Genomic DNA, 19,252 nt, shown 5'->3' on the forward strand with positions numbered 1-19,252 from the left:
TCCTTCCCTGCCTGTGGCAGGGGGTCAGGCTAGATGATCTGTTCAGGTCCCTCCTGACCCTAGCTACTAGGAAACCATGAAACATCACCCTTGTTGCTCTCCCCTCTGACCCTAACCCAGAGACTTTCAACAGGCCTATCTCCACTTTCATACTGGAGCTCTGAGCAATCATATGGCTGTTCAACATACAGCGTAACTCCTCCTCTGCTTCCCTGCTGCCTGTCCTTCCTGAACAGTTCATGCCCATCCAGGATGGTGCTCCAGCCATGCGCGCTCCCACCATGTCTGTTATTCCAATCACATCATAGCTTCACGACTGTGCAAAGGCTTCCAGTTCCTCCTGCTGGCTTTCCAGGCTCCGTGCATTTGTGTGCAGGCACCTGAGGTAACTAGTCGATTGCCCTGATTTCTCAGGAAGTATGAGAGCACCTCCCCTGTAGTGCTCTCCTGCTTGCTCTTCCTCTAGGTCTCCCGCTTCCCCACTTACCTCAGGGCTCTGGTCTCCATCCCCTGTGGAACCTATTTTCGAGTCCTCCTCATTAGGTTAGTGAGCCTGCCTGTGGATGTTTTTCCTTCTCTTAGTCATGTGGATCCCATCTCTTCCCAGCAATCCTTTTTCCTGGAAGAGCATCCCATGGTCAAAGAAGCCAAAGCCCTGCTGGCAACACCACCTGCACAGCCAGGTGTTGATCTGCAGGATTCACCTGCTCCTGTCTGGGCCTTTCCCCTTGACTGGAAGGACTGATGAGAATACAACCTGCTTGTGTTCTCATCAATGCTACATTTCTTTAAAGAGCCAATTTATAATTACTTGTAACTTGTAAATTAATGTATTTTTTTCTGCTGAGCAGCAGCAAGGGCCAGGTTCAATTTCGAGATGCTAAATATATCTTACCTTGGCCTGAGCCTCCACCCAGACTACCTAAGTGAATCACTAAGGTGTCCAATAAAACCAACAACCCTTTCCTTGCAAGCAGTGTAAACAAAAAACCCCAAATTATTACAAAGAATAATAAAAAAAAAGAAAACACTAACTATAATTTTAAAACACTATACACTACAAAACAAGGTCTATGGGTGGCACCTTCTTGGGGAAACTTTACCCATGCCCAGGCAGTCTGGGACTTGGGGCTCCCCAATGGGTAGTTCTGGGGCCTGCACCCCTATACCTGCCCTTCAGCAATGGGCTGGAGAGGGGGGAGTCCTATGAACTGCTCCATGGGTCCACTGCACCATGGGGAGCTGCTGGACAGCATAGGTCCTTTTGCTTTGAAAGAGGCCCCTTGTTGCTCCCTGCAAAGCTATAGCACCGATCCCTACTTTGGGTTTCGTGGCTTTGAGGGATTAACTGCAGCTTCCGTCAGCATATTGCACCTCAAAGTTTCTAGTCCTAATCCCAGCTCTGCTGGGGCAGGAAGCTGCAAGAGAGCAAAAAGAAAAAAACAGCCAAACAGCAAAATAGCCTGGACTGCAACTAGCGCCAACCATGCTGCTGGGTCAGGACAAAGGTCTACAAAAGCAATAAGGTGTCAGGCCTAAAGCCAGGCCCAAACATGCAGCAAATGTACAGCGGGGCTCAGCAATGCAGAGATGCTGAGACGCAACTAGTGGCGATGAGTAGGGGGTGGACAGGGGTGCACGTGCACCCCCTGAGAGCGATGGTGCACCCCCTGACAGCACCGGCTGGGGAGTGGGGGTCACTCAGAAGTGCCAGCACTCTCCTGGAAGTGTTAGCCAGGTGCCTGGAAGTGCCAGTGGTGTGCTGCTGCCACTTGCAGGTTGGCCAGATCAGCCATGTGGGGACCACCCCCCCTATTGGTGGGATCAGCCATTTTGGGGACCCCCCATGTTGATGACTAGCCACTGGGGTGGCAAATCCCCCCTCCCCGACTCGAGAGGCACCAGTCACCCATGGACACGAGCTGTAAAACAATAAAAGGGGGACTCAAGCTTATCCTGCACCAGGGCCTGAGCAGACAACAAAAGGGCACCAGGCCTGGACATCTAGTCTTGGCTACACTGTTATGCTGAGACCTAACAGCTATGAAACAACAAAAAGGGGCCAGGCCTATCTTGGCAAGAGCCTGAACTACAACTAGTGCTCAACCACACTGCTTGGTTGGGGCATAAACTACAAAAAGGATAAAAGGAGGCCCAGGTCTATATTGCTGGGCCTGGACTGGACAGCAAAAATCTGGCCAGGCTACTGCACTGAGGTCTGGGTAAACAACAAGAAGTGCCAGGGCTTCACCATGGCCCAAATCTGCTAGCCAAACATGTGCTGCAGTTCAGCCACACACAACTGGGCTGAAACTCAATCGCTGTGAAACAGCAAGAAGGGCCCAGGCTTATGGCTGCAGCCTGGACATGCGGTCTCAGCATTACCGCCATGCTGAGACACTACAATTCCCAACACAGTGGGGCCAGTAATTGCCAGGGCCCTGTTCCTGATAAGTCTGCACTAGGGATTAATACCTTCGTGGCATCATCCCGCTCAAGACCTTCACGGCCAATAACAGCCAGGACCCCATTCCCGGTTAGTCTGCTATAGGGATTAATACACCCATGGTACCATCCTGCTCAAGTCCTGCATGGCCAAAACTGCCAGCAAGACATGCAGCTGGGGTTCAGCCACACATCTAGGCTGGAACCAAAAGAAGTTGCAACAGCAGCTAAAACACGCCAGGCTCTCAGCCCTGGCCCAGACCTGCCAGCAAAATGGCTGGGCTCCAACCCTGGCTAGTTTGCTGCAGGGATTGAGACCCCCCGTGGTATCATTCCACTCCAAACCCAGAAAAACAAAAGGGGGAAGAAGATGGAGAGAACAGGGTTCTCAAGCCCTGAGACAGACTTTCTCTCCGTGCTCTTGAGGCTTTCCCTTCACATAGCTTCAGTTTTCTTTTCCAGTGAAGTGGTGAGGCGGGTGGAGATGGGGAGCAGTCATTTCCAGTTCCAATTCAGCTGTCTACGTCTCATAGCAGTTTTTTCCAGTTCCAATTCAGCTGTCTACGTCTCAGCAGCCCCAGGAGAAAAAGAGACCCCAGCCCAGGTAGCCTGAACCTTAAATAACGTTTCTGACAATCATCACAGGGTCCCAGTCAAGAACCAGCGTCAATTGAACACTGCTACTGCTGATCAGTTAATTCAAAGGTGGTCAGCGTTTCTGGCTCTGGACAGAGTCACTAAACTGGTTTTACAGGTGCTTTAAGTAGTCTTAAGACAATGGTCTGGACACAATGAATGGGGAGGGAAGTGGTCCTCTTCCAGTCCCCCCCCACAACCCCACAATATCCAACAGCCATGAGCACGTACAACCCCAAGTGTGTGTAGGTGTTACACTAATGAATGTCATTATCTGCATATTTTCCAAAAATTCCCCCATTCTGTATTCAAAGCATAAGTGGTGTAAGTTTAGGGACGACATGGTGTTTTTTAATACATAAGAAGGAGATTGCCTCCCACCTATAAAAGCAGAATGGAGTTATGCCTTAAAGTGAAGTTGGAGCCACCTCCTTAAATATTGAGTTGTATCTAGTGCCTCCATAGCAATATAGTCTCTCTTTGTAATATATTATATGTCATATAAGAACGTAGGACTATGCGTGGGGATGAGGGGTCTCCTGGGCCACCGAGTCCCATTCCCTGCATTCTCAATATATCTATATCGTGGATTTTAAGGAACTTTCATTTTTAGCACTTGCAAATGCAGCGCTTCCCCCAAATACAAAAAAAAAATCACTTGAAAATGTTATTACAATAATGTGTTTTTTCATCTAGAAATTAGATCAAGTGTAGTCAGATTCTTGCAGAAGAGACTTGCAGGTCATATTTTATATTAGCAGTCAAAATACATCTCTTCAGTGATTTCTTTTTTGATGTCTTACAGATATTAGTTTAAAAATGAATTTGATATTTAGTGAGCCAACATTTTTCAAAATCTATTCCCAGCTGAAGCCATGGCATTTGCTGTGACTTGTTGCGTCCCCTCCATGCGGCCGTGGCTCGGACTGAGACGATCCTGCAGGTTCAGTTTGCGTTTGACACTAACCGGGCCCTAAACTCTTCCTTTTCAAAGGTTACCAGTCGAACAGTTGCTTTTGGTTTTCTTCAAAATGCAGATTTACCTTACCATGCTCGTCATCCAGGGACCCAAAGAGGTGTGGGGAAAAGGACTGCTTGCTCCACCTCTCCAGTGTTGCCGACTCATGATTTTTGGCGTTGCTCTTAAAGTCTGTGCTTCAGGAATGTGAAAAACGTAGCTCTTTTATATGTTTAGTAATATTGTTACTTAGTTGCATGGTTCTAGTGAAGATTAATATAAAAAAAAAAGCTTCTGATCACTAGATATATTGCAAACAAGCTTTTTCCTACCTTTCTGCCAATGAACTACAATCATGACTTGTAACACCCTTTTTATACCAGCCCTGGTTCTCCATGGGCCGTTCGGTCAATGCACATCTAGCTTAATCCACCTTCTAGCCCTCTTTCACAGCTCTGTTGGTGCCCCTGAGACCTGGCCGGCATCTTCCATGCTCTTCCATCTCTGAAACTCTCTTGAGCATTTGATGCCAATTATATTGCATAGTGCCAAGTTCTATGTTGGTTTAATGATATGTATGACTACTGAATGTGGCCAGGTTGAGACCATCACAAACATTTTCAGTTTTGAAATGTGCGATCTCAAGGATACGTTTCTACAACTGGCTTGTGGATGCAATTTTCAAAATTACAAGAATTTAAATTCCATTTGCAAAAGTGATTTTGGAGTTTGGAGCTTGGAACTTGAACGTCCAGACACTGAAATCATTAAAAAAAATTTAATGTTCGTGTAAGGGCCAACATCACAAAGATATTTAGGTGCCTAAAGATGCAAGTAGACATCTTTTAAGATTGAAAAATGCTTTTATAAATCTGATCATAAACCACTTTTATGCTTCTGAAAAATTTAGCCTTTGTGTGTGTGTCATTAGATTGAGGAAAACTCCAAACATGAAATAAAAACCTAATTGTGGAACCCTAATAATTCACATGTGCAGCTCCACTGCTCTCGTTTTCCTGCTTGGTGCAGGGGGCTGGACCCGGTGATCTTCCAAGGTCCCTTCCGGCCTTACGGTCTATGACTCTATGAATGACACTTATCGTGTGAGTAAATGCTTACCAATCTCACCAAGGGTTGTGCAGTGAAATCCTACTTTCCTGGGCCAACTCCAATTTGTATTTACACAAAAGAACAAAACAAGAGTGTAAAACACTGATTTAAGTAGATGTAAGAAGAAGCAAAATTGCGTCTGAAACTATAGTACCTGTTGGAGATTAAGCCATAAAAAAAAATCTTTAAAACCATAGTAAATTAGCTCTTCTTTCATCATCTTTTCTCTTGTGGTCTCTTCTTGAAATCCCCGCTCAGCAGACAGCAACAAAGCACAGCAATGTATCGTTGTTTCTGCATGGGGACAGTATTGCAGACAAAGCATGTGTACGTTTCTGGCCAGATGTATCTGGTCTTTTTAGGAGACAGATAACTGAAGCATGTTCTCTGTCTGGTTTTATAACCCCATGCGCTCTTATCTTCCTTCATTTTCCCCATCAGATTATGGGCTTCTTCAAAGGTGTAAAGTAGTAATTCCCTTTCTTGAAAGAAAAAGCCAGCAGGCCTAACCTTAACACCCAAATGATCCTGCTCTGCTGTGCCGACGGGGGATATTAAGGGAGAAAGGTTGATGTTAGTCTGGAACAGATTGTAAGGGGAGGCCTGGACCCGTCAAGCTTAGCTGAGCATTAGGCCTGATCATTTATCACTGTCAGATGGGAGTGGGGGGAAGAAGCACTGGACCGTTCCTGCTCATCTGCTGACTGACAGCTGACTGAAGCCTAATGCAACCTCCAGGCAGATAATCTGCCATCAAGGGGGAATGTGTACCAGAGAGATATTATATCACAGGCTGCATGCTGCTTCCTGCTTAAAGCTACTGACATCTTCACAAGGAAAAAAGAAATGTCAGTCGTGCTTTAAGGGACTATAGAGTATTGTAATGCCTTGCTACAACTGCACCGCGTACTTCATTTCCATGGTTTCATGTAGATCCATTTTTCAAAAACAGATTAACGGCATATTGGAGACATGCAGCCAGGCACAGAAATGTTAATATGATGATGATGATCAGATGAGAAAACACCACTATTTCTTTCACCTATTGATTTAGTTCACAGGACTGCAGCAAAATACTGTAATGATTTCCATATAGCAAAACTACTTTCACAAATATAGACTATAAGTAATCCATAGATATTCTGAATACAGAAACACTAAAAATATCTTTTGAAGGAAAAGGAAAATTAAGACAACAGAAATCTAATAAATAATGGAGTGTAATATTTTCCTGCAGTATTTTGTACAATACATATTCCTAATAGGCACTAATTCAAAACAACGGTCTGAAAAATAGTATCTTAAGCCAACATAGGATATGAAAATCGTCTATTGAAAGAATTCTTGCTTTGCAACCTTGTGACAAATTTTGCATTTTATATTTTTCAATCAAATGCAAGTTTTTCGTGTGTTTAATTAGTTGTTATTTTTATTAATAATATATAATTTTGCTATTCATTACAAATCATATGCACTAACTTAACTGGGGAACATTTTAATTGAACTCTGCTGGAGATTTTCCAATAAATTAACATTACATACTTTTAACAGGTGTTTGAGTTAGACATTGTTATTAGACGTTGTAATTAATAGAAGTATTACACAAATTAAAATCTCAGGTCCTTAGAAAAATGCAATTGTAGATGATTGAGTGATGTTAACTCATTAATAGTGACTCCTGAATTCCCACCATTCTGCTTATTAGCTCCATAAACAAAGGGTTTTAAGCTGTTAGGTGAGAGTTGGCAGGGGGTATGTAGAATAAGGTACTGCAGATAAGGACATGCTTTACCCCTGAGTGGCGCTGTGAATTTGGGCAAGGTAAATGACCAGTGTGTGCATCAATTTGCCCATTGTTGAAATACGTATTGCAGTAACCTAGTGGGATTTTGTAAGGCTTAGTTAATGTTTCATTCATAAAGGGCCAGGTCCAAAGAAGGCCTTTGGTGCTGAAAGACCTGACTTCTAAGTACCTAACCCCCAAAGTGGAATCCAACTCCCAGAATGAGGTCTGTGCAACATGAGGACAACCCCAAACAGTCGCTAGGCTGAGTGAGGAGCTGCCTAGAGCTAGCATGTGGGAAAGACAAAGCACAGGAGTGTGTCTGAACTCCTGCGCTATCCTGGTAGTCACTGGAGTCAGGGCTGCAAGGGACCATGAGAGCCAGTGCTTGGATCTCACTCCTAAGGCGAGGCTCCTGCAAGTATTCTTTGAAAGAACTGTGTTGGTGCCATCTATACTAGTCTACTGGTTAGATCAGGGCTGCCAGCATACAACCCATGGGCCAGATCCAGTCCATGGAGTCACTAGATCCAGCTTCCTGCTCCCCAGCTGTAGCACAGGTGCAGTCCCTGGCCAGCAAGGAGCTGCATCAGATTTGGGCAACTGCAAACTGTGTCCGTGTTGCTTCCCCCTCTACTCCCCACCAGCTGCGTCACAGGCACAGGTTTCAGTTGGTGGGGAGTTGTGCATGGGCTGGGCAGCTTCCAAATGTGCCCATGGTGCAGCTGGTGGTGGGGTACAGGGGAAGTGGGGAGGAGCGGTGGCAGCATGGATGCAGCTTGCAGAAATCCAGTATACCTCTGCGCTGGCTAGAAGCTGGCCTGCACTGCAGCCAGGAAGGGGGACTGAAAGTAGCAGCATTGGCATCAGTGCAGCTCCCAGCTGCCTGGCCCCAGTGTGGGTTGGGGGAAAGCCTCCCACTGCTGGTGTGCCACTGAAGCCACCTAGTCCATGCTGGACTGGAGCAGGTTTGCTCTGGCCTATGGCTTGTAAGAGGTTGCTGGCCCCGGGTTTGAACATTTGCCTGGGAAACAGAAGAACCCAGGGTTTTGGCCATCATCAGTCAGAGGAGATTCAGACCTGCATCTCCCACTATTTAGCAGCTTGCGTTAACATAAACACAAGATTCAGTGGGCCAAGTAAAGAAGAAGCCTGACTCTGTAACTTCACAGCAAGACCGCTGAGCTTGGAGCGGGAAGTCCTGGGTTCAGGCCCCTCCCTTCCTCTCAGGATTATTTTTGTTCTATAGACAATGGCTATAATGAAACACACAAGCACTCCATGGAGCTGAGACTCGAATCCTGGGTACCCCTTTGCAACTGAATGCCCTAAACATTAGGCTACCGCATCTGGCTTCATCTTGTGTTCTTGATACTGATCCCATGGATGTATCACTTGAAAGTCTGCTTTACTTTCAATGGAAAGTTTGTACGTGACTTACATGCCCCCAAGGCACATTTTACTTCGTCTTGCAGAATCACACAGCTTTCCTATTCATTTCAATGAGGAGCATTTAGACACCTCCAGAGACGGATCCTAAATTAGACAGGAAGCATGCAACTTTCTATTAATTTCAATGGGGAATTTTTATCTCTGCTAAGATGTGTGTATTTGGGTGGAATTTCACTTTCCTCCTGACTCCATAAGGCGCATGTGGCTTAGGCCACTGTTCAGATCCCTCCAGGGGAACTAAACCTAGATCCTGGGTCTCCAGTGTCCTGGGCTGGTGCCTTGACCAGTAGGTAAAGAGTGGGGATTACCATATTGCTCTTAGAGTCAGACACTAATGTACTTGTGGAGTTTGGTTATTATCAAGAGTAGGTGCTATAAGACCTCGGCCCTTTCTGGCCTGGCGTTTTCCTGGTGAATGCTATCAGAATGAGGAGGGGTTGACGCTATTTTCCCAGCCACTCTCAGCTATTATTTTCTTTTTTTCTCATCCACCGTGACTTTGTAACTAGCCCCAGTGCCTTTCTTTTAGTTCGGAAGCTGGTTCCATGGGGCAACAGATCAGGACCTGTTGAAGTAATCTCTTTGTGGGGCTCCACCTCCCCTATGCCCCACTCTTAGCACATCCTCAATGTTAATCCAACCTATTTTTTAGGGGACTGGCTCCTTGCAGCCAATTTAGAGGCCTCTCCTAGATTGCTGGGATCCAGGTCAAACCCTCTGAGTTGATCCCTTGTCAGTCAAATCAGGATGGAGGAGTTCCTTTCACCCTTCAAGGGTAATCCCCCTTCAATTTATTCCTTGGCGGTCCCAAGGATGCAAAGCAAAATCCCCACAAATGGATAGGTCTTCGTCAGGGATTCTCTTCTCTCTCTCTCTCTGTCTCTCTCTGTTATCAATATGTGATTAACTGTCTTGAAAAAAGTCCAGTGATCAATTACAGGGACAGGTATTACTTTGGGGCCACTCACCCTGGCTGTATTCTCTTTATCTATTCATGCCTTGACCATCCAGGCAAAAAACCAAAAAGTCAAATTAAATCCAACACTACAGTTTCCTCTAGGAGCCCAAAGGAATCAGATCTCTAGGCTTCAACTTCCTTCAGGCATGCTGCCCCCAGCAGTCGGTCCGTGGTTCTACACTAGTCAGTGGCCTCCAGCCACCTGTACCTCTGCCTTGCACCTTTGTGCTGCTTGTATCTGCAGACAAGGGCTGGCAGGAGAGTTCTCCAGTGTCTCTCCCATCTGGACACTGTCGTTTCTCCTTGGCCCCTCTCCGGGGCTGGAAATACTTGTCCGTGCTTCCCAGCCACCAATCCAGACAGAGTACTCTGGAAATGTGGCATGGTGCTTTGGGCTCCCACTGCGCTCTTCCTGCCTGAGGTATGTGAAGGGGGGTTACCACTCCTGGAGTTTCCCCTGGCCCCTGGGCCTTTCCTCTTACAGTTATCTACAGCTTGGGAAGTTTACATAATTCTTGGTGCATTAGCCACATTCAGTCCACGAAACACTACTGGTACCCAAGTTGGTTTGAATTAGGTTTTCAGATAAGATTTTGAAAGGCATTATTGATCAATTTTTTTAATTCAGTCTAGTTATATTACCTCCGTTGCACACTCTTCCTGCACTGAGATCTAAATGCCATTGGGACCCCCTGATACGCTGAAAAGGACCAGTGGCAAAAATTGCATGGATGGTCTGTAGTTCATGAAAAATTCATTACTTCATCCTGTGCTTGCTCTAGAGGTACTCCTCAGCTTCCAGAACGTTACTCTTTGTTAGAAGCAGTGTTTGGATATGTCTATCAGAAAAGGCTGTGGGTTGCCAGCATTGGATTGCTGCCCAAGTCTTGCAGAGAAGAAAGTTCGGAAGGAAATGCATTGCCAGTCCTAACCATACACTAATCATGAGTAAGATGTCAAACAATCCTGAATTGTCCTTAGAATATATTATTGTTTTAGTAGTAGTAGTAATAGTAGTAGTAGTAGTACCAGTAGTTATATTTTACCGTAGCACCTCAGGGAGCTAGCAAGATCCTATTGTCCTAGGCACTGCATAAATACATAACAAGTAGACAGCCCCTGTTCCAAAGAGCTTACAACCTAAGTACAGAACAAGAGATAACAGATGGATGTAGACATATAGGTGGGAGAGTAAAAGGAAATGAGACAATATTGGCCAGAAGGTTGGTGGTAGTATCAGCACACTGGCATTTTTTGTGCATGTTGCATTTTTTGTGCATGTGCATTTTTTTGTGCACATTGCAGAAAAGAAGAGATTTAAGGAGCACAATAAGGAAGATAGTAAAGTAGTTCTGTGGAGTTTTATAGGGATCACCGCACAAACGTGAGGGGCAACACCAAAGAAAGCATGAAGATGGGGGAGCAGGAAGATGAGGTAAAAAGAAATCGACATTTCAGTAGCGATTGAAAGTTGATATGTAGGACTGGGTAGGCAGTGAGGGCCTTGAAAGTGAAGACAGACAACTTATGCTCGATGCAGTAGGGAAGGAAGAGCTAATAAAGAGTTTGGAGGAACGACCACATCAGGTTGATGGGCCAGGAGAATGAACTTTGCAAGCAACATATCGGATGGATATGATTAAGGTTAAAAATTGCTACTGGTTCCCCCCTAAGCCCCTCTGCAGACCCTGCAAGCCCCCCCCCCCACCCCCACAAACCCTCCCAAGCCACAGCACATCCGTGCCCCCCCAGTTGCTTCTACAAATCTTGCTTGTCCCCTGATCCCTTCATGCCCCCCGATCCCCTCATGGACACCCCGATTCCCCCCCACCCAAACCAGATTGCATCCCCAATCCTCCCAACTCCCCTGCTAGTTCCCCCATTCCATAAATCAGCTGGCTATTTTTAACTAGAGCTAACTTCTCCGAACCTCCCTGAACGCCTGTACTTACCCTATGACACTGCCGTATTGTCAAGGCTACAGAAAAGGATATTGCAGCAACTGAGATACAACATGATGAGAGCCTTGGCAGGAGACTTACTTGTGTAAATGGATAGGAAAGGCCATATCCTGAAGACAGCTTCTGTGAGGTTTAGATGTATCATGCTGTTAAGACCTTGAAAAAAGATGATACATTTGTATTCTTTTTATTTCCTTTCAAGTTTATGAGCCTCTAGTGTTCATGTTTTCCCTCCTTTCTTTGCAACTACAAGTATTAAAAAAAAATTATTAAATGAAAGCTGAAATGTTTACAGAACTGCATGACTCCAGAAGCGGTGTCTTTAAGAAATACACCGCATATTGCTAAAATTCACAACAATACCCCAAAGCGTGGCACTTTGGCATGCTGGCAATCATTTTGGAGGTGTCATTTCATGTGGGGCTTTGCTGAGTGCCACATTAGCTAGAGCTCTGCATTTGAAGAAGCACAGCCCCAAAGCTGTCCAGTAGGCAGGTTAACCTCACGGCTGCTCTAGGTAGGGTAACTTTGCCATGTTGTGAAATCACTTTTACCCTATGTTTTATTATTACATGTCTTAAGTTATAACCCTTAGCTAGCCTCTATCCAGGATTAGGGCTACGTCCTGTATGTACATAGAGTTAAACCCCATTCTTGAACTGTTGAAGGACACACTACCGCACACACTGTACATGCTTGGATCAATGGCAGTGGGACGACTACTCGTTGGCTTGAAGATAAGCAGATGGGTATATGGATACAGTTCAAATATGCTTTTATATAGATATCATATACATTTTTAAACAAATAATTGTATGCCTGACTTCCCCCCTTCTCTTTTATTTGGTTTTGAGATTTCTTTAAAGCAGCACCAAAGAAATGGGGTCATGAAGAGGCGTTTGAAGGAAGAGAGGATAGAGTAAGCGCTTATAGATCATTCAAGCAAGGGAGTCGTATGGGTAAGGGGAAGCATTTTTTGCTTAGGTAGCACTGGCAAAGCAAGGTCAAGTTGAGGCCGCTCAGCAAAAAAGCAAATGCGGGTAGAAATGTGAAGGAGCAATAGAGCTCTATAAGGAAGCAGTGCATGCAATTCCAATGAAAAAGAAAACTGAAGAGCCAATGCAACTTCACAAATGGCTTCTCAATGATATAACAGTAAAGAAAAAAGCTTTGTAAGAAAATTGGAATGGAGACAAATTTGCAGTGAGAAAATTGGAATGGAAAAGATAGGGAGCCAAATAAATATGGAGAATTACAGTTTACTATTGATTAAGGAGTTGCCTATTTCCACTGCCTTCACTTCAGAATGCAATTAATTTTCATTTTAGTGTATGCATTCTTCTGCATATTCTTGTCACAAAGTTCCCAGCAACACATACAAAACAAAATCCTTATCTGGATTTGCTTGTTCATTAAAAAAACAACAACTCGGCTTAGGGAGAAATCCATGTGTTCAGGGATTTTGAACTGATGTTTTGTGCCAAGATGCATCACAGTGTAGCGTCAATCGGTGTGTGTATGGTAATGTTATCTGATGTAGTGGATGCAGCTGAATGTGGTGTGTCACGTTGTGATGCATCAGCTAAAAAAGAATTTCAGCAACTGTTTTCAGCCATTGTACTTCCTCTCAGCACAACCCTGATTTGATAGGTGAAAAGTTATTTATTTTTAAACAAAATTTGTAATGTATTTTTTTTATTAAACCCTATGATGTAGGTTTTAAAACATTTGGGACTCATTTGTTGAGTAAATTTGTTGAGAATATTACCAAGAGTTTGAGGAAATGCATTACCGGTGCCATTGGGTATCTCACCTGATAATTTACTTTGTCATGAATCTCTGTTAGCAGAAGGTGAATGCTAGAACCACAGAAGTCAAGAGCTGACCAAAACAATTTATTTTAATTTTTAATTTATTTATGCCACGGCTTGGCAGCCTTTTGCAAGTATGGGTCTCTGTGGTTCAGGCGCACAAATCTGTGCCCCCTGGAGCGTAACAGGAGCCTGAGCTTCCTCTCATCACTGATTACCATCCCCAACAGCAATGGAGAGGGGAAAACTGTGCCATGAGGGTAAGCACAGGTGCACAAGAGCATTGGGGAGCACTGTAGAAGGGATACCATGGAGAGGATGGGCAGCAGTGTGCTGCCAGTCCCCAGTGCCACCATGGGTCAGATTGGACCTTTGTGGACTGGATCCAACTTCTTTGCAGGCCAGATCCCACCTGTGGGCCATGAGTTGCCAAACCCTGTTCTAAGCCATTGCTGCTCATGGCAGCAGTCTGCTCCTGCCCCCGCTGGCCCTGCACTGGCCTCCTGCAGCAGCCAAGAGGACCTCTAGGCTCCCTCTGGGTGCTATCCCAGGGGCTGACAGGGAGTCTGGGGCCAGGAGACAGCTGTTTCCTGGCAGGGGCTGGGACATTGCTCCCTGCCCCTGGGAGCTGCTTGCTGCCAGGGCAGGCTCTGCCACTGGAGCTGGGCAGGACAATGTCCCTCTACCCCAGCAGCGGGGAGCTCCCAGCCTCCACGATTGTGGTTGCAGGACTAGGCCTGGGATATTGTTATCTCCCAGCCCTAGCTCCATGGTCACTGGGCCTGGGCTGGAAGAGTCTTACGTCACAGCTTGGGCCCCACAACTGTGGAGCGCAGGCTTGGAGAAAGGAATCTCTGAGTCTGGGCCCCATGACCAAGGAGCTAGGGCTGGGAGCTACAAACCTCTGAGCCTGGGCCCCACAACTATGGAACTTGGGCTGGGAGATAAGAATTTCCCAGCCCCCACTCCCCAATCGCAGTCATGAAGCAGGGGCTGGGACCTCCCTGCTGCTGGGGCAGGGGGACATTTTCCCTGCCTGGGCTCTGGTGGCGGAGCCCTCCCCGGCAGCAGGCAACTCCTGGGGACAGAGAGCGATCTCCCGCTCTCTGCTCCCCGGCTGATGTGCTCCTGGTCGGCCATCTATGCATGCCGTACTGTGCAGTACATAATCAGGAGTGAATTTGCTGCTTGTATTTACAGGTAGTAAATTTACTTGTGATTAGAGCAGATTACTGCGCAGTAAGTGTCTGCACATGTAGAGGGTGATATTTACTGTGCAGTAATTAGCACTAATTTCGAGGAAAGCATCTCAGGTAGATGCGCCCCTTGAGGCTCTATGGAGGCCAGAAACATTTGCACAGAGGATCTGTACCTCTGAGTTGGTTCCATGCTTCTTGTGGCCCTTTCTGGCCTTACGATGGCATGTCTTTGTGAGAGCCATGTATCCATAACTAGTTTCCTTGGAGCCCTCACCGTGGGTGAGCCAGGAGTCATTCTACACCAAGGGGACAATGATCCATCTGCTGGCCTGACCTGTTGTCCCAAGAGATGTGCTGTTTGCCTGGAGCCTGGATTCGAGATGCCACAGAAGGATTACCGAGACTCATCCAGCCCTCTGACTACTACTCCATGCTGCTTATCCTTGTGGGCACCAATGATACTGCCAGGAGTGACCCTGAGCAGATCAAGAGTGCAAGGGTGAAGGGTATGGGGGCACAGGTCATGTTCTCCTTAATCCTTCTGGTCAAGGGAAGGGTCCTGGCAGGTGTGGACGCATCCTGCAGAGGCACCCAAAGCCTGAAGTGCTAATGACGTGGCTCCAAATCCTCCCCTACACCACACCCCAAGCCATGCAGGTATTACCACTGTCACTCTGTCAGGGCTTCAACCTCCTCGGGCCTGTGCCCTTTTAAGAGGGCAAACCGTTCACCCCTTGTGCCGGTCCCTGCATCAGCTCCTTGTGGGCTCCCCGAGCCTCACTGTTCTCACAGGCAGCAAAGCAATTGATCTAGCATCTCTGGGTTGCTGGAGCTCCTGGGCAGGAGCTCCTAACCCTGCAGCTGACAGAGCTAGACTCTCCAGCTTGCTCACCCAAGTCCCAGGCTTATATGCTCCCAGGGTTCTTCCCCCTTCCAGTCAGGTGACTTCCTGGGCTGCCTGCAGGTGCCTGCTAATTGTCTCATTTGTCCGTTGCCTCCACAACTTGCAGTTGCTGCACCCTGCCAAGCCCACAGAGCTCCCTGACTAGGCTGCTTTTTCTCTTAAAGGAAGAGGGAGCCCAGACTCTGTGTTACATAGATACACCAGGGGTAGGGCTAGGATTCAAAGTGACCTAGACAAATTGGAGGATTGGTCCAAAAGAAATCTCAGGAGGTTCAACAAGGACAAGTGCAAAGTCTTGCACTTTGGAAGAAATAATCCCATGCACCAGTACGGGCTGTGGGTGACTGGCTGGGCAACAGCTCTGCAGAAAAGGACCTGGGGCAGTGGACAATAAGCTGGATATATGAGTCAACAGTGTGTCCTTGCTGCCAAGAAGGCTAACGACATCCTGGGCTGCATTGGTAGGAGTGTTGCCAGTAGGTCAAGGGCAGTGATTATTCCCCTCTATTCAGCACTGGGGAGGCCACATCTGGAGCCCAGGAGCAGGCCCCCTACTACAGAAAGGATGTGGACAAATTGGAGAGAGTCCAGTGGAGGGCGACAAAAGTGGTTGGGAGCTGGGGCACACCACTTGTGAGAAGAGGCTGAGGGAATTGGGCTTATGTAGTCTAGGGAAGACCAGACTGAGGGGGGGTTTGATAGCAGCCTTCAACTACCTGCAGGGGGGTTGCAAAGAGGATGGAGCTGAACTGTTCTCAACAGTGGCAGATGACCGAGCAAGGAGCAATTGCAGCAAGGGAGGGTTAGGTTGCAGCAAGGGCGGTTTAGATTGGATATTAGGAAAAACTTTCTCATTAGGTGAAGCACGGAACAGGTTACCCAGATGGTAGTGGAATCTCCATTATTGGAGGTTTTTAAGACCCAGCTAGACAAAGCCTTGGCTGGGATGATGTAGTTGGGGCTGGTCCTGCTTGGAGCAGGGGGTTGGACTAGATGCGACCTCCTGAGGTCCCTCCCAACCCGAATTTTCTATGATTCGATGTGTAGCTGCCATAGGCAGTAATAACTTAGGTTGAAGGCACATAATAGGGTTGATGTTGGTACAATACACCACCACTTTTTAGCCTTCACTTCATCCCTTCAGTCAAGATCTCCATGGCACCATCACTGCAATTCTGGAGGGTCTGGAGAAGTGGAGAAGATAAATCTGAGATGGAACATTCTCTATTTCTTTCACTTGTGCCTAATGCTTGGCTTTTTTATTCCTAATTCTGGTGCTGGAGTATTAGTTTTGCAGTGATTACAGGTCTAAACTAGTGTAAAATTTATCTGATCTGACTGAATACATGCAGACAGCATAACGTCTGAGTAAGACAATGCCTTTCACGCATTAGGTTGATGTTATCTGAACATTATCACAACTTAAAAGCATTTAGAAACACACACCTGGTGGCATGCTTACTGTAAACAGGTATACTGCAGAAAAGGAGTTAGATTTACAATGTTTTAATATTTTATTTGAATTTCTATACATATAGAGAGTGTTAAGTAAAATGTTACAATGCGGTGATTTGGGTGCCGAAGAGGCTTTGCAATTCTCTCATCAGGAGGTCATTCCATGAGTTTGGAGCCATGTATTTTTGGCATCTAGAAAGATACTGGAGCGCACCATGAAATAACTGATTTGAAAACTCCTTGAACAGCAAGGTGGTAACAGCCACCATGGACTTTCAATAGCAAATCATGTTTAACAGATATAGTTTTGTTCTATGAAAGGGCAAGGGCGCTTGTGGGTAGTGAGGGAGCAATGGATGTCATCTACCTCCATGTTAGTAAAGATTTTGACAGTCTTCTATGATATGCTCATAAATAAGATAAGGTAGTATGGTCTAGATGAACACTAAAAGTTGCATCCATAACTATGGATAACCAAGTTCAAAGAGTAACCATCAATGGCTGAATAGTTTCTGATTCCTGAGTCTAGCATTACTTAATTTAGTCATTAGTGACTCGGTTGTTGGAATTGAATGTATGCGTCTTAAAATTGTGGGTGACCCCAAGTTGGGGTAGTAGACACTTTGGAGGATCAGATTAGTATTAAAAATGACCTTCATAAATTGGAAAACAATAACAAACTGAAATATTTTAGAAGGAATTTAATTAGGACAAGTGCAACATACTGTGCTCAGAACAGGACAATCAAATGTACAAATATAAAATGGAGAATGACCGGTTAGGCTACAGTAGTAAGGAAAAGAACCAGAAGTGGTTCATAGTGGACCACAGCAGACCATAAACTGAATATCACTGAACAGTAGTATGCTATTGGAATAAATCTACTACCCTTCTGGGATTTATAAATAGGAGTATTACATGCATGTCCTGAACAGTAATTCTTCCACTCTATTCAGCATTGGCAAGATTTCACCCGAAATACTGTGTCCAGTTTGGGGCACCGTGTTCAAGAAGATGTGGGCAAATTGGAAATATTTAAAAGGGCATTTAATGAAAATGAATAGAGATTTAGAAAAGATGATGTCTGAGAGAAAAAGTTGGAAGAACTGTGATTATTTGGTCTATGGAAGAGAAATTTAGGGTAATTAGATAACAGACTTTAAGTACAAAATACGTTGGTAAAAAGGATGGTGCTGCATTTTCCTCAGCGTCCACAAGGTACAGGGCAGGTAATAACGGGCTTAAATTGCAATAAGGGAAATTTTGGTTAGATAATAGGAAAAAAACAATCATTCTGCTTATGGAGGGATCCAAACACTGGAACAGTTACCTAGAGAGGCTATTGAATCTCCATCATTGTAAGTTTTTAAGGACAAACACTTGGCTGGGATGGTTTAGACAGGAAAGATGTGCCTTGGAGCTGAAGGGTGGACTAAATTATCTTCTTAGGTCTGTTTTATATGATTTTATGGCCTTTGGCAATTAGAATGAAGCTTTCATGCAAGCAGTTCTGTAAAAGCCCTGTACTTTAATAAGTGCATGCCTTGTATTCCAGCGTGCATTTTACTGAGTTGACTGGGTTTGTTAAAGAAAGTCTAAAAAATGCAAGGTGCTAGAATGAATGACAATCATAAAGCTGTTTTATAATTGCAATCCTGATCCTCCTCACTCATTCAAAATAGTGAATTTTAGTGCTGGTAAATTCTTTAGAGGAGATATTGTGACTTTCCAAGTCTTCTGTGAATTGTTAAGTTTGTGAATTGTTTATTGGTGCCAATAATACAAATATTTGCATCTCAGCATTTTAAAAAATCAGGTCTGTATTATACGGTGTAAACAGTCTTCATATATGACATAATTTGACACATTTTTTATCAGATATCTAAATAGGGAACTGAAAGCTTCATTAAGGAACTATATTGAGCATAATGGCAGAAGCGGCAGTGGGTATTTGAAAACTTTCCTACTGTTGCTTAAAAGCATGAGCAGATATGGTCCTATAAAACCAAAACATCAGAGTAACTCAAATAACTATCTTTAATAAGTATCCATCAAGCATGTCAATTGAGAATGATGGAACAAAATAAGAAACAACGTGTCTGACGACCTGATTTTCAAATCAGATTGCAAGCTTCAGTAGGGCTGGGCATGAGGTGGGCTGAATTCATTATTTGCAGTTAAGAGAGATGAGAGAGAGAAAATGCAGTGAGGAAAAGAAATAATATTCTAGTTTCTGTTGTTAGTGTTGAAAGCAAAACCAGTTAGTATCAGCCAAGCCCATCAGCTTTCCAAGGCTAAATGCATTGGGCCATCTCCTGAAATGCATCGATGAACACCCAGCTTAATTTTTATCACATCCTTATGCCCCATTAAGGTAATTAAGAACATGCCTAAAGTTAAGTGCTTTAATGATTAGGCGTAGGCTTAATCTTGTACTTTCCTAATTGGAGGTTCTGGCAGTAGACACACATAATCGTTAAACATTCATAAAAGTTCCTGATTGGGAACCAGGTCAGAGGTGTCACGGGTCAGAGGTGTCCACACGTCCTAGCAGTCCAGGTAGCATGGTCATCTTTTAGG

The 19,252-nt window shown here is 45.2% G+C and overlaps 1 protein-coding gene across 2 annotated transcripts in view; it reads left to right on the plus strand.

The window, feature by feature from the left end:
- Positions 1–19,252, plus strand: part of MSRA (methionine sulfoxide reductase A) — a 472,177-nt gene that overhangs the window by 180,517 nt on the left and 272,408 nt on the right. The window lies entirely within an intron of this gene.

The sequence above is a fragment of the Alligator sinensis genome, unplaced genomic scaffold (assembly GCF_000455745.1).
Source record: "Alligator sinensis unplaced genomic scaffold, ASM45574v1 scaffold393_1, whole genome shotgun sequence".
NCBI classification, from domain to species: domain Eukaryota; kingdom Metazoa; phylum Chordata; order Crocodylia; family Alligatoridae; genus Alligator; species Alligator sinensis.